Below are 17,795 nucleotides of genomic sequence, written 5' to 3'. Positions count from 1 at the left end.
GTTTCGTATTTTTCCGCTTAACAAAAAATTAATATACACATAAAAATTAATATAATATAATATAAATATTTGCATTTCTCAATGTGTAGTTGAAGGAGTGAAGCTCTTTTGCTTTTAAACTACTCATTTTTATAAATATATTCTTTAAATAAAAGTTATACATACATTGTATTAGTAATTATTTAAATTAATTAAAATTTTTTGATTTTTAATTTACCAATGGAATCAAAACATGCACGTTCAGATGAATAAGAGGCCTTCAAGATGTGGCTGTATTGATATATGATTAGGATAATATGTTGATTAATACATGCTAGAAAAGAAATATGATTTACAGAAACTTATAATATACTTGTTAAAAATTTGAAATTTGAAAATTAATATAATATAAATGTTTCTGTGCTAGAGTGTTCCACTAGCTAGATCGATACCTTGTTTATTATTAGTAAACTTGGTCTGTAATCAGTGAATGGTTATTTATTGACAAATAGTTATACTGAACTAAATGTCTTCAGTAAAGGTTTATATTTTGGAGTTTGCTTTTATTATTATTTCGTAAATTTTTCTTTTTGTGAAAACGACGCTCCGTATGAAAATTGGTTTGAGAGTTTGCTAGAAAACTAATAAGTTCCAACTTGCTGGCGAATAAATCAAGACGTTCAACTACATTAAAATTGCAAAAGACTCTCTAGCGACAGAATTGATAAACTTCCCGAGTTAGTCGGATTAAATTCAGTTTGCAATAAATTTTAACTGTCGCGACATCGACAAATTTATTCGCTGCATACTTCATTTAAGATAATTTATCACTTTCCAGTTTTCAACTTTCGGGTTCATTTGTATGCAATGAGAACTGAACAATTATTTATTATTTTGTTACATATTGTTAGGTTGATATTCGCCCTTGTCCTCTCCGTAGAGCATACTATATACACCAAACGATACCAGGACGATACAGACTTCTTGCGTCTTCTCGGGTTACACCAGAATCCTTTACACTGTAGGGGTAGTAAACCTGGTCCCTACCGCCCAGTAGTGGGCGTTCCAGCTTTCATGGTGGGTGGTAGGGGTTTTAAAAACATTTTCATTATGTTTTCATAAAATTCCCCGTGACAATTCAAATTTCAGAAAATATACTATTTGTACGCCCTCGCATAAGTTTAGTTCACGTTACGTAAGTGAAACTAAATGGCGCTATAGTGTGACCGCAAACAAAAGATCCTCGTTCCAGAATTCGTTTGTTCCTCACAAAAATTGAGCCAGATATCCAGTATTTAGTTTCGCAGCATCAGCCTCAGGGATCCCATTAATAATTTAATTTCATCAGACGTCATGCTTTTATGTATGCAAAGATAGATTTAACTACAGTAAGTTGTTTTATGAAGATTTATTCTGCCAAAAATAGCGAAAGTCTGACATAAAGTATTTGGTAAGTAATTATTATTACATGCTTTAACTTGCTGTAACTCTGCTTTATAAATTTTATAAAATAAGTTACTTCCCTACTTTATAAATCACCATTACTGTGGAACCGGTGGGCGGTTAGAAAATTTTACTACTAACAGAGATACAAAAGTGGGCGGTAGGTATAAAAAGGTTGACTACCCCTGATGTAGATGGTATTTAGTACTCTTTCAGGATGCCAAACTAACATAAAGGTAGACCAGCAGGACTATTCTAACTAGTTAACACGGTAATATGTTTCTGTTATATTTCTTGATCCAAAATAACAACGACATCACTCGGAGCAATTCCATATACAAAGCGGTTATCTACAATAATTGGTATCACACGGAACTGCATCTTACTTGATTCCAAATAGGTCCGATTGGAATCTCTAATTGTATAAAAAATCACCTGGAAACAAGTAAAACGTGTTAACTGTGTTACTTAACGACATTAATTTGACAGCTCGCGGTTAACGCGGTAATAGGCGGCCGTGTCAAAAAACATCACGCCTTAGGCATAAAGCCCATTGACGCAGCGAGTGCGGCGCTCGCGCAAAATTTCTACAAGTGGCGCGTAAATCATCAAAAATACAACGTAATCAAAAACGCCAGCGCCCACTGGACTTAACGATGCCTTGCGCGCCGCCTGCCGCATGAGTCACCGTTTTTCGCTTCTCGGCGATACGATTTAATGAAAATACAAAGAAGTCCATTCATTGAACACGGCTACCAAAATCACGCTGCTTGGGGCGTCGTCGATCGACGGGCCAAAAGCAATTATTTAATAACAGAGAACCCATTGTTTTATTTTATTCCGTGTCATTATATTTCGCTGGTTGAATAATGTCGTCGTAAATATTTATTACAAGCCCCGAAATAATATAATATTTTTATTGCTTTGTTATGAGAGTCGCTGTAAAAATAATTGTTTTGTGCTGCTTGGGCCGCTTATTACATAGGTGAAGGGTAATGCGCGGCGAGAGACGTGTGATTATGGTTATGAATACGCTGACTTCGTCCGCTCGACGCGTTCTGTGGGCACCATCGCTTACAGTTAACTTCCCGGGATATCTAACTACCTGAATACGACATATTATTATCTTAAACACTTTTTTATTGATTTTGGAGTTAAGGGATATGTTAGAATAGCCTTGAAATATCAGTACATTTGTAGCACGTGGCTGAAAAAGGTCCAACATCGTTTATTTACCTTGGATATTACGAAACATTATATGGCTCACTTTCTTATTTCCTCGTTTCTGACAAAGTCATATCTCCCCAACAAACACCAATAATTCAAGTAAAGCTTCTATTCTGAAAACTGATTATAAGGTTGCTTTGTCCTTCCGTAAACTGTTATGATTTTCTACCGTAAATCAGAGTTTTCATTAGGTTCTAGCTTAGTACAACCGTAAATTATAAAAAAAATCGCATTGTACTCTCACCATTTGGATAATCTGTTCTCTTTGCAAAGTGCTATTGATCATGAAGTGCCTCCATAGATATTTCAAACCGTTGACACACATCAAACTATATAAATACCTGAGTATTTGATAATTCGAACAGCTTTTACATAACTGAGGAAAATATTATGTACTTATAATTATGTTTTGTCGGTCCTACTACACGGAGTGGATGCGTGGATACCCACAAAAAATAGTCACAAAACTTAAAGCTTTCAAAAATGTGAGTGTACAGGCGTATGTTTTTTATCTGCTAGAAATGCAAAGTTGTCGAGGATGAAAAATACTCACAGAAGAAAACACTACAAAGTTGGTATACATTGGATGCATAATGCGGTATCCCGATAGATATTAACTTATATAATATTTTATCATTCAAGGGATGTTTCCTGTAAGCATGATCTTGGTTCAATAATCGAAAAAACTGATTATGACTCACTACCGTAAAGCAGTATGTCCATCGAATATAAGCATTTAATAGGCAGGATTTGTTTGGATTCAGACATTCTGCATTTTTAGTTAAATGTTACTTCAACCATTGTTAGCTGTAATTATTGAAGAAAATATGTTAACAGGAGATGGCAACAAAATTATAATTGTTTCTTGGAATAGCGCAAGGAAAAATATTTGGAACAAAAGAAATAAATAAGTAATTCTAGAAAATTCTTGCTTGTAAAAATACAAAGGATCTTTTGAAAAGAATTTCTGTTACGGTATTGTCATCATTATGTATTGTATTACTTACTTGTTTTATTTGGGGCAATTATTAATTTCGTTAGTAAGTAATAATGAAATATAATATTGACGACATATTATGACTCTGTGGTGGGCGGAGGCCTATTTGCTCCGCTCTGAAAGGAAAATAATAGTTTACCTAATGAAATCAACAGTACAAAAACATTTTTAATAATAACATATTCATATAATAATATATAAATTAGTAATGTGTTACTTTATACATAAGTGATAAACGTGAAAATAGCGTTTGCGAAAAATAAAAAAAACGATCTGAAAAGAGTGAACTAGGTATTTGTATTAACATTCTTTTTATTAAGTACCTACATTAATACAGAAACCAAAAAGCGCATATCTTCCGGCCTCAGCCTCTTCTGCGATCTGTAATAAAGAGTTTAAGTTGTGTCGCTACTTACTGAAAATTAGACAGTAAGTAGATAGAAGACGTCTTGCAGTGCTATTCTAATTAGTTATCACGGTAACACATTTCCGTTGTTTTAATTGATCCAAAATAACACGGATTTCACTCGGGGCGATTACGTGTTCAAAGCGGTTATCTACAGTAATTGATAACACAGTAGGTATAAATAGGGCTAATACACACGGCTCTGAGTTTTACTTGATTCCAAATGTATTTGATTATCATCAAGTATGACGTCTTTAAATATATGCTGCGATATACCCAATGACACACTTGACGGCTCGCGGTAAATATTCAAAATCCCTGCATTTCAATTCTTAATATTATGTAATAATTGTCGTACTCTAACTCGCTCAAAACCAGTTAAATAACACGGCCATGAGCGTTAAAGAAACATCACGCCTGATAGTTTACATCCCTGGATTAACTGTCTGAATACGATACAGCATATCTATAACTTTTAAAAATATCAATTTTGGAGTTGAATAGCCTTGCTGATTGATTCTTTTGCATGGGTAGGTACTTGTGTTAGTTTAAAGCAGGCTCGCATGACTTCGTAACTCTTGAAACATAGCCCCTTTTGCACAATAACGTTTTGTGATATTGAAATGGACGGTAAGAACATTCGTACCACGAGTTTTACTCATTTTCCACCATCTCTGAAATCGTAACTTTTGCGTAGCTCAGAGGAAATTTATCATAGGCTATCAAGGACTTGAGCTTGAAAGCATCTTGCCGAAATAAATCGACGTATCTTTGTTTTCCTCCACTCCGGCGTGTCTCATTATTCATTTGAAACCTCGGTATACCGCCGTCCACTCAGAAGATTATTAAAATTAGAAGACACCGGAATACCGGATCTCAAGTTGATTAGATCAAGCTCTTCTTGGCCATCGAATCAATACAAATAACATCGTCGTCGGAAAGTTTCCATTATTAGACCTCAGCCTGCCCATTTCAGAGCAATTTGGACAGCGTAACGTTCAACGTGCATTATCGTACAGTAACCAGCAAGGCGGTAAGTACTTAAAAGCCACTCTCTCACCGCTATTCGTGTATGTCACAAATTCTGCACCAGTGCAACCATAAATTTTGCTCCCATTCGTGTAGAACTACTGTATAAAAGGCACTCAAAGTATAAACGTGTACTGAAATTATAACTTAAAGATACAGAACATTTTCTATCATAGCATCCTTGAGCATTATACGACTTTTGCTTCCATTTTCACATAAAAGCTAATTGCGTTGAATTAATTATGTTTTGAAAGTTTACATTTGTTTGGTTGATTTTCACTGAGTATCAAAAAGCCACCAACTATATACTTATTTCGATAGATTATGCTTTTGTATTGTTGCGGCAACGATTGGCTTACGCCACTATTTTAACCCAATGCGAAATATTTGGAAAGATTCCAATTTATTTTTTGTAGTTAAGTGAATGCTATAAAGCGTTCGTTATATTACATATTATAGCTTTCACGATTCTGTTTTCCATTTGCCAAGTGCCAGCTTATACTAAAATAGCGTCACCGAAACTACCCTAAGTATAAAAAATGTATAAGTACTTGAAGTCGGACCTATCTTCGGCTTAAGCTTTCAAACGAGCCTTTGTATCACCAGATCTTTGGTCATTTAGTTTGGGAAATGTGTAGCTCTAGGTTTCTTTGAGGACTTGTTTTGGGAGTACTTATACATCTCACTTTATAACAACAATTCGTAACTGATTCATCCCCAAGATTTTGTTATGTTAACTGTTTTGATACTAAAGCTTTTAGTTTCTCGTGAAGTTTTTCGATATAAACACGAGTAATTCAATTAATAGTACATAATTGCAAAGGCGTAGGAAAGAGATAATATTATAATTTAAACTCACACTGGAGGTGGAGGCGTAATATGTTGGGTTATGGGATTATAGTTATGAGAAAAAGCAAGTACTTTTGCCTGCAATTCTAATGTTGACAATAATCTATTGACTAACAGATCCGCAAACTTTCGTGAAGTTCGTATAGTCATATTATAGTAGTCATGCATTGATTTATAAAAAAATGAATTAAAATCATACAGAACTAAGTATGGTACTGCTTTATTTTTGATTTAATTATAGTAATTCCATTGTGTAATGAATTGAAAAACTTAAATATTAACAACGATATCAGCAGAAATATATAGATGTGATTTGATGTCACGTGGCGCATATTGAGGTGCTTATATAAAATGTTAATAATAATTACCAAAGTGAGATCAAACTTTACTGAAGTGATTATAATATAGATGACCGAAATATAAAAAAATAAATATAAACAAGTTTTCAATAATTGTATGACAATATGTCATATTAATTTATTCAGATAAAGTATGTAGTAAGCAGGTAGATATAGTTTGAAAATGTGACGTATTAAAATGTGATAATTATCGTTAAAATATTTTTTGGAAGGTGAATATCAAATAGTCGATTTTTTTTATTTGCAAAATATTTTAATCTTCCATAAAAATGTGCTCTTCCGGATGTGAATACATCAAAGTCAAAGTGTGATCCAATCAATAAAACTGTGAAAAGCGTGTGTTTTTTAAAACTCGTATCGCAATAATATAACCAGAAAACAGATAAATAATATAAATGGCACTACCTTCTGGGTGTGGTTGTAACAAAGTTTAATTTTTGAGTGTAGTTAAATATGGGAACTTAAACATATGTTAAGGAATACATTATTTTTAATAGTATAACAATGAATGAGAAATTGACCATGTGGCATAATTTTAATTAATCGATTTATAGTGAACTGGTGTGTCACATGTTTCCGCAAACTTATCAATCATGAACGTAAAGCTTATGTTCGAGACTTAAACCTTGTGAATGAAAGCGGGTGAAAATGCTTGGGTAAGCTCTGTAGTTTCAAAAAGTTTACGGCGGTTGGATCATTAAACGCCGAGACGTGCTCAACCCTGGGTTGAAGTGATCAGCATCACGAATATTGGATTCAGGGTTGACACAAATGCTTACATGAGAATTAATTATTTTTCAATTTCAACTACCTAGACATACTTAAGTGCTCTAATACTAGTTTTCGTAGAATTGGATCAAGTAACTTTAAAATAGCCAAATTTATCAAAGCGAAGTTCAATTTTTTCATCTTTAGGTATATATTTTGTCAATAGACCGAGGGTACTTAATAAAACGACCAATTATTTTTAAATGATAAATAAAATTTGTTACGTAGGTAGTTAAGAGCACAACATGTTTTTTAAATTTAGGATTTCTGTTAGGTAATATAAGCCCCACTCTGTGGAGGCCCGTATCCGTTTAAGATAAAAAAAATATATTTTATTTACTGCTTAATATGTTTACATTATGTTCACTGAGAATTTCATTATGCAGAGAGGCACAAGTTGCACAAGTTGCACATTTCACATTTAATTATTTTTTAATTACCACATTTAAATAACATGCTAATTATATCTAATCAGGACACAACAGCTGTGGCGTTCGCGCTGTAAGGATTTAACAAACAAGATGTATTACGTGGATCGCAGTCCGCCTAAGTATTTATTAGTACAGAGTTTTAAACATTAAAAAAAGCTCATACGGTTTTAAATATTAACCTAATATAATATTTCATTCAATGTATAAAAAAATAAGCTAAAAAGAACGGTATATTTCTTTTCGCCTCCAAAATTAATGACGGGATCAATTTACATATTATATTTTAAAGTAACTACAGAGGTTCCATTATTGACTACAAGAGAGTCAGGTAAAAAAACCCTTTTCTTGCACAATGCTCGTAATTAAAACGAAAGTAATCAAACGTAAATTTTTCATCTTCATTCCTAAGCGAGTTATATTATGGCTCTCCACAGATCATAGGTATATTAACCGATTATTTTTACGTGAAATTGTAGTTTATTCGATATTCAGCCAACTCCATCACTCACTGAAAAAAAAATAGTTACCCGACCTGTGATGACCACTTTACCAACTAGGCCGACGCGGGTGTTTTAGAGTTTTGGAGAGCTCACTTATCATACCTAATTAAAATCTACAACTATTTGTTTTTATTATAAAAGCTTTATCTGCAAAACAGTACGAGATTTAAAAATAGAAAAGCGGTTATGTATTGTAAAATTAATGTCCAACGATAATATTAGTATTAATCACTTGGTGATTGGTTATTTTTTCACTATTTCTTTATTCATTATTCAGAATATGTTAGTACTTTGTTATCTTAGTTGAATAAAATCACGAGGTACTAGGCACCATAAATAACACCATTAAAATGGTGTAAAGTCACAACCCTAATCGCATAAAAATAGTGTTTTATCCAACACTTTATTGTTTGAGAAAAGGTTTGCTGGGAAGGTAAACACAAGTTGAAAGCACAATCGCCCGCCTCAAAGAGCAAATTTCTTGAAGAGATTTTTCGGAAAAACAAATCGGACGCATCAGTAAAAAATCATAGCTCAGAAAAGCCTCGCAATTATTTTTCCACTTGAAGATAATATTTCTATTTGTTCATGTTTATTATTTTCTTTTATGTAGTAACTTGACATCGCTCGATATTGAAAAAATAATAGTATTGTATATTATTGGTTGAGTTAAGGTTATATGTGGATATTTAGTAATAGGTATAATATTAATACTTTCGACCGAAGGTACTTGATGGAATTTGAATTTAAATTCTAATGGATTCAAGCTCTGTACTATTCCATTTAAGTCGTTTTTTGCGACCCGGGTTTCGCCTTTCGGCATCTTCAGGCGTCGTGTACACTCACCAAAGGCAAATACACACTGACCAAACTGACACTGACGGTCGGAAGGTATAAGTTTGGTTTATGAATTAATTTAAAATTGTATTTTCGTGATTTTATCTGAGCACTAAATAAGTCAAATTCATCAAGTTCGAATCTTGGGTTTAGCAAGTACACAATATATTGTTTTTCAATGTGTGTATGAGTCAGAGTATGTACCTAATAGGTTGAGCAAGTGGCTGACATCCATTTCTCGTAAAAATAAAATCTGTTAATACAAAGCGCCACTCTGCGGATGCTAGAAGAGAACCTCAACCTGGCTTGCCTGTTCTCCAAGTCGACCGGATTCCAGCGTCCTGGAAGACCACTAAATACTATCTATAGAGTACATACGACGGAGCTACGGGATGCTAGTTTGACTTGGAACGAAGCAAGAAGACTGGCGAGGGACAGGGATTCTTGGAGGCGCCGCTTGGTGTCTATATGCTCCAAATAAGAGGTGGATATGGCCGGAGAAGACTTACTTACTTATGATTTATTCATATAATTGTCAATTACTGGTCAAAAATTAAATCACTCTTCAGATGATTTAAAAACGAATTTATAAAGAATGGATATTTTGGAAAAAAACATAATTTCGAAAAACCTCAAAAGTATACATACTACTTTTAATACATCAATGGTACATACCAATAACCAATCATATAAAAAAAGTTAGTCCGAATGAGACTAGAACTCACATTTTTTAATATCTGGGTGAGTGATCGTATTAATCGTCATGTATACATGTATGTATGTACATGTAATCGTAATTTTAATCTACCTACTATCTATCTCATCCATATTCCAAATTATTAAATAGGGATTGAGTGAATTATTAACAACTAATCCATACGATAATTATCATACTTATCGTAAAATCTAACGAGGTTGTCGCGCGACATGTTGCCAATGTGGACCCTGCCATTATTTCCACGCGTTTTTTTTCGTTCATTCAAACATTTATTGCTTTGCAGCTAAACGACTGTTAGTTTTTTTTTTGATTGTTGCAAACAAATATGTCAATTTGATATGAACGTTATACCTAAACCATATGATAAGTGTACCAGATTTTCAAAAGAAACCACATTACAGAGAAACTAATATAATCCATAACATATTTTTGTATTTAATCGTCTTAACATTAAACAGGTCATTCTCAAGTGATAGGAAAAATACATTCTTACAGCTATTTATATTAACAATAATATAACTAATAGTAATTTATTGGAATCGTGATGAAAACTTATGTCTAAAAATACTCAATTAAATTTACCTTCCCTCACAAAATACATGTATTACGAATATACATTAAATATTTCAGTAAAATTTGATAAATTTAATCTAATTATTTTTTAATAAAAAATGCATTTATTAGAACTATTATAAACTTTATTTTCATGTATCTAATAAATACATATTGTTATTATTAATTATTATAAATAGCTGCTAAACATTTTGCAATGCTTTTAACGTATTTGTATTAGGCAATATAGATTTTCAACCACTCGGTAATGATGTCAAAGAAAGACCGAATCGTTTACAAATTTTAATTAATAAAGATGATGTATAGACAACTCAATCAACTCAGGGTTAATATTATTTTTAAACAGGTCGAACCCTTAGAGTGAAGACGGATGGGAGAGAAAAATCTCGATAACCGTGTTTCGGCGGCCATTTTATGTTAACAATTCTGGAAGATCTCAACCGATTAGACATATAATGTTGTACCTACTTATAATAAACAAATCAAATTAAAAAAAAAAAAACAAGTTCGCTAATTTCGCCCAGATCGCTGACAAACGTAGTTATACATCTCTAATCTTTCCGGCATACTTTGATAGTGAACTGATGAAACTCAATAATTAAATATAGATTATAAATCCAAGTGACCCTTGTATCTGATACTTATATACACATCTATTACATCTTTCTCAATAAAGATTTTTTTAATTTTGTTGTAGACATGAGCCAATTTCTCAAACTGAACATTGTAAAAGCTCAAAGCTTTTATCATTAATCAAATTATATAAATGCACGTCACTGTTTTAGACACAATGTTTTACTGCTAGCTATCAGGTCAAAGTTAAACCGAAACAAAACGCTATATTGTAATAAAAATTAAAATCCTTTTAATAAACATTAGTAGTCAAACAAAATGTATCGATATATTTTTTCTTGGTGAATGGAAAATGTCGACATTCAATATTTAAATTATGTTATGAAATTTTCCGTTCGGATTCCAGGTATCACTACTTTTTTGGTTTTTTTTGTTAATCTATACGTACACAAAAAAATGAGACGATTCGGCTACGTTGTTTGGATAACGCCGACTGTACGTCAAGACAATTGTTTAATGGGACATTTGGACGAATGATACATGTGCGGCACAGTTATCGTCGTGACGCCTTGATTGAATAAGTAGACAAGTTTAAAATCAAATCTATCTGTAACAAACCATGGTTTATGATTGTTCTTATTACTTACGCTATTACTTTGGCGTACTTAATATTGTATTGAACCACAGCGACCCTTCATCTAGTGTAAAATTATGGAGGTAGGCTGATAAGATTCAACATAATTAGTGCATGTCAGTCAAACGTATTTGTTTTCATTGAACTAAGCCTACAATGTGTAGATAGTGTTTGTAAGTTTTTAAAATTCAATTAAACCCTGTGTAATCTAAGTCATAGTAGAAATTAGTCAAAATATATTCATTTATCTACTTATAAAATATCTAAAATGATGCCAATAAAACATACATAATTTAGGATATTTTATAGATAGAAGAATATTTTTTTATTAATTATGGTTTGATATAGGCAGGGGTTAATGAATTTTAAAAAACTAACCGACATCATAATATTATGTAATATTTGCATTCGTAATTCAACGAAAACAAATACCTGAAAAAGTATGAACTATGTATTTTTTATGGATCATTCATAGTATGTATACCTAAACTATTATGCTTTGGTTAGGCAGGGTTTAATTGTTTTTTTTTTAAATAACCAGCACCATATTCTTAATATTCCGTATATATAATAATATAATAACCGTATTCTTAATTCAATGAACACTAATAAATATGGCTGCAAAAGTTTAACATTAACTATGTATGTCGAATCTTAACACCCTACCTCCATCCTTCGCTACTGATAACTATCCAAATTCCATACCAAACAGCATTGTAACATTAAATAACCTCAAACGTAAAATAGTTCACCTGTGTCCAAAATACAAGTCGTAACACAATTTTTGGTACTGTTCGGTTATACGGAATACAGCGGAAAACGCATTTTGAAAATAGCCGATAAACTGGATTATTTGTTAGTTTGGGTTAGTTTAGGTTAGGTTAGGTTAGGTTTGGTTAGGTTAACCTAACAAATAATCCAGTTTATCCGCTATTTTCAAAATGCGTTTTCCGCTGTATTCCGTATAACCCAACAGTACCCAATTTTCATTTTAAGATAATAATTATCGAGTAATATTTCTATTTTATAAATTATTATGAAAAATTAAGTACTTTCTTATTGTAGCATAAATATATCATTAAATTCCATTTACTTAAATACTTTGTAATATAATGAAATATTAATTCATCATCTATTCAGTCACCCTAACGACCATGCAATATCAATTTGGTATCGATAATGAGTGCCAACAAAACTTTTTATTTGATAGGCTCACTTAATATTGCTATGAATATCGAATGCTTATGAAGCGTAAAGCAATCAGAAATATTAAATGAACCGGTATGATTTAAGCGCCCCATTGGAAAATTCAAATAATAACACGTAGACGTCATAACCTTTTCAACCCCCAGATTGTTAGATAATATGTTATTAAATCTACATTATGCTGTAGACATGGGTACCAGTTTGGTGAATTAATGGAAATACTTATTATTAATCTGGATAAAGTATAAATAGAAATTACGAAATGGGGACTATTACAAAATCCATATAACTTGACTTTTATAATATCTCCAGCGGCTTAAGCGCCGGCCAATAACGTCGAGGATCCCAGGTTCGAATCCTGGGTCTGGCAAGTACCTACACATATTAATTTTCAATTTGTTTATGAGTCAGAGTATGGACCTGGTAGGTTTAGCAAATGGCTGACATCCATTTCACAAAAAAACAAATTATGTTAACACAAACCTCCACCCTGTGGAGGCCCATAGCATCTTATTAGGATCGGACATGGTCGAAAAAAAGTTGAGACTTTCGATATGTGGCTGTATAGACGCATCTGTTCGCAAATGTTGACATTCTCAATCGAATAGCGCCTGTACCTACACGTGCATGGATTTACTGACACTCATAGTGTCAATAGTAACGCTCGAGATGGTCGTGCGGCTTAAGCGTCGAGGGTCCTAGGATTGAATCCTGGATCTGGCAAGTACACCAATTGTTTTTTAATTTGTGTATGAGCCAGAGTAAGAAACTTGAAATTCGATACTCAGATGCTAATACGGTGACATTAAATTTTATTAAAATTTGGGGGCGGTCCAGTAGCTGGTAAAATATTTAGATAGCAGCGGTGGAATGCTGAGATGAAATTCGAATAGGGAGGCTCTCGCATCTACATCCAACCGTCTTATAATAAGCCCAATGGTAATCATCTAAAGCGCACAATTATTGCCCTTAAATGATTTTGTTAAAATTCATATTATTAACCATATCGTTTTTTCATAATATAATGTTCGTTTAAAAACATTGTAGCCCTAAATAAATACCCGATATAAATATGTGCTGAATAAATCCTTCTACTTTGTGCAAATGTGGATAAATCCAAAAAATGAGAATGCTGTGCAGATCATTGTACGTAACACATTTCACCCTGGCACAGTTCCCCGTGAGCTTTCTTATCGGAAAGAGATGACCGTATACTATATTGTCTTCATTTTATTATATTCAATATGAACGTTAATTCAATTGTCATAGCTGATTTTGGCAAAATTCATGAATTCAAGAATGAAAACCTAACCTAACCTACAAAATAATCCAGTATGTTGGCTATTTTCAAAATTAGTTTGCTGCTGGCTACCTGTAAAGTGTAAACCCACAAGAACCGTGTTTTATTTAGACATGAATTTTATGTCAGTACTATGCGACACAAAGAGGTTGGACGGGCTTTAATATACGTCCATATATTTCCGATACATCATTTCATGGTGAAGTGTGATACGGCGAACTGCATACGTACAAGTTTCCGGACATGGTACAGATCTTCGTACTGCATGTCTTGTCCGGGTGAATTTAACCGTCTACCGAGATGTGGATTACAGCTCCAACGATGGCTCTCTAGTTTGAACTCTTTCATGAGAATAATTTGTATTTATTGTAATTTTTATCTCCATGGATGATTATAAATGTTGCCATCTGCAGCCTGCCGCCATACGAGTGAATGAATGATATCGCACTACTTAAATTTTAAACAGTTACAGTTACATAATATGTTTGATATTTTGAGATACCTTTCTAGTTATTGCTTACTTTCTGACATTTACAAAATACTTCCCGCGAGTAAGTGACGGGAGAACTAATTCAATCCAGTTAAGTTCACTGTGCCAAGTTTAAAATTCAATTTTCCAACAATGTCAAAGTTGAAGTATTGAAATGACGAGCTGAATTTACATCCACGGAATGGATCTCTGAATTCGCTCAGTTTTTTAATTCCCTTTTTAGCACCCACGTTTCTGTTTACCTGGAGAGAAAAAATAAATGCATGTTTTAGCTTCATAAATGACTAAAACGTCAGAAGAATCATAACATATTTTTATGATACAAAATTTTAATTTCGAAATATATACATTATTTCGATACTCGTTTAATACTCGATGACAGAACGTTTTTAAACTAATGAATAATATTATATAGTATTTACTGTCATTCGAATTACGAACTAAAATGAAGTAGGCAAGCTACACTTTATTAACTCGTCTACAAATCAGTTTTTAAAATTGATTTATGATCTGTCAAAAATAGCAAGTCTCACACTACTCCACAGTAAGTTGCTTCCATAGCGAGCGTATCTGAGTCCGGCAGAGAAGTTTGATGGTATAAATACCCAATTAAATTAATAGTTTATATTAAATATCAATGAGTCAATTTAAAATATTAATACTGCCAAACGTCTCCACAATATCATAAATAATATTTTTTGAAATAAAAAAATTTTAAAAATAATTTACTGAACATACATATCTTGAAAACACATCAGATACTAGAAAAAATCACATTTGAAGAAAAATTCGACACTTGCCAAGATTTGCACCCGTAAATTCATTGGTATCGCGTCAATATGCTTTAACTAATTAAGCTACAGGCCTTTTACTTAATTATGATAATAGAAAAGGTTTTCAAGTTAAGTATGTACGTTAAATATATGGAATGTAACATTCTCAAATCTTGTAAATTATTCGTTCAATGAAAGAAATAGTATATTAAAAATTGTTACCAAGTTCAAGTAGACATTATAACTCAATATTTTGCGAGAGCAGGGCGTCGGTTAGTAATTGAGGCAATTAAAATTCCTTGATTTAAAACATAAAAACCGATAGTCATTAATAATGCAATTTGATAAGCATTTCATGTAGGGCCTACTAGTTTAAATTATCGTCATTAATTATGAGGCTTCTAGCTTAATTGGTTTAAGCATATTAGCGCGATACCAATGGATATACGAGTTCAAATCCCGTCAGGCGTCGTATTTTTTTCAAATCTGATGTATTCTAGTAGATATATTATCTAAGGTGTTTTCAAATTATGTATATTTAATATGGAATGTTACATTCTCACATCTTATGAATTAATCGTTGGATAAAAGAAATAGTTTAGTAAATATAATTAACTGTTATAATATATATATTTATAAAGTAATGACTCTTTAAGAAAGGTAAAGTATACATTTCACTAATTTTCACAAATAAAAGTCTCTTATCTAAATTTAATCCGTAAAATCGTTTTACTAAGATTAGTCTTTGATTTTTGCAAGATTTAATAGTAAAACTATTGATTTGAAAAAATTTGTGGCTTGCAAAAATAGGTCAGGTATTCGAGTAGTATGTGGGTGATTAAGCGGCGCTAATGCTCGTCTGACGAGGAAGGTTCTCTAGCGCTCTCCACAATATACTTCACGTGATTGCTTATGTCAGACGTCATCTACCAGGGAACTACTACATTTTCGATTTTTCTTATCGATGTTTCCTTATATATTACTACGACATTTAATACAAATGTATTTGTGTTATTCATTGATTATCATGGTTATTATGATGAACATAGCTTCAACGGCTTCTTCAAGAATTAGACTCCGATGCTAACACCATCAGCTGTTCATGGTCATTCGTCTAAACTTTTTTTTCACCTCTTATTGATTTCTCAATGAAATTGTTTGCATGAAATGATAAATTATATAAGTTTGTGAACAACAAAAAGTTCAAAAAACAATTATCATGCCCTATACATTTCTAACTCTCCCGGAGTCTACTCTCTTACAAATTTCAATCTTGTTAAACAATTACACACATAATATGAAGGTGGTTTAAAAATAAACTCTACCTGAATTAAATTTTTCATTGATTTACAGAATTATTATCGCATTTTGCTATATTTATCAAAATACACAATACTGTAATAAATGATTCTTAATAAACTATTTTTTTATACACCGAATATTTCACAAGATTTTAGAATGTAACATTTTGTATTGAACATAATTTGAAAACACCTCAAATATAATATGTAGTATACCTACTAGAAAAAATCTTTTGAAAAAAATACGACGCCCAGCGGGGCTCGAACCCGCATCCACTAGATTCGCGCTAATGTGCTTTACCAGTTGAACCGTGTATGCCTATCTAATAACTACGAAATTAACTAGTATTTCTTCATTTTTAAAGCTCTTTATAAATTGCGTTAACTTTAGCAGTCGTCTGTTGTAGTATTTTAAATCAAAGTATCAATAAGTATCTTAATTACTAACCGGTGTTAGGATCTCTTCAAATTTTAGTTATACGTACTTGCACTTACTAATATTTTTTTTATTCAACGAATAAGTCATTGGATTTGAGATTGTAATATTATTGTTTATTGAATATACATATTTTGTAACACCTCATACATATTGTAGGTTGTAGATATACCTACTAGAAAAAATATTTTGAAAAAAATACGACGCCCCAGCAGGATTCGAACTTGCATACACTTTTTTTTTTTTTAATATTTTTCCCCCAAATAATAAGGTACCTACTTATACATTTATGGGAGGTGATTTCAAATTACATAATATTATGTTTGTTCAGTAATGGTTCTTAGTTAAAAATGAACTTAAAACAAATAGTTAATGCATTTTCACTCTCCATTATTTTTGTCCAGCACTGACTAGGACTAGAGTAAGAAATACCTTGCCAGATATTTGATATCAGGCGAGATTTTAACAGTTATTTTTTAAAGGAAAAAATGCATGTTATCATGCACACTCAAGTGGTACAACCTAACCTTGAATTTACACAGATTGCGATTTCTTCTACTACGCACGAACTACACAGGGTAAATTTAATTATTTTTATCGTTATTATTTCAGACTGCTCTTACATAAAGCCTATTTCATCGTTTTCTTTCGCTCGGAGTCGATCTAACTATCTCATGATTTCTGTCAAAACTATCAAAATTCACGTTTATTTGGTATGTTTATAGTTACTACATAATATAATATGACGTGTCTCCGAGACTTGAATAGTAAAGGCAAAAAACTTCTAGTATCTAATGAAAATGAATGGTCCTTGGGTTCTTTTTGACTAATTTTCATATTTTTAAGTTTTATTATTTTTAGGTTTTATTCAATATAATTTATATATACCAACGTACCTTAGGGCATCACGGACGATGGTATTTTGCAGAAGAGCTCGCTATCCGAATGGGAATGGCTGGAGTAACA

Source organism: Rhyacophila brunnea, unplaced genomic scaffold, assembly GCF_057557595.1.
Source record: "Rhyacophila brunnea isolate RB1 unplaced genomic scaffold, BYU_Rbru_1.0 scaffold_10, whole genome shotgun sequence".
Classification (NCBI taxonomy): Eukaryota; Metazoa; Arthropoda; class Insecta; order Trichoptera; family Rhyacophilidae; genus Rhyacophila; species Rhyacophila brunnea.
The sequence above is the reverse complement of the archived record's forward strand: the minus strand, read 5'-3'. Positions refer to the sequence as shown.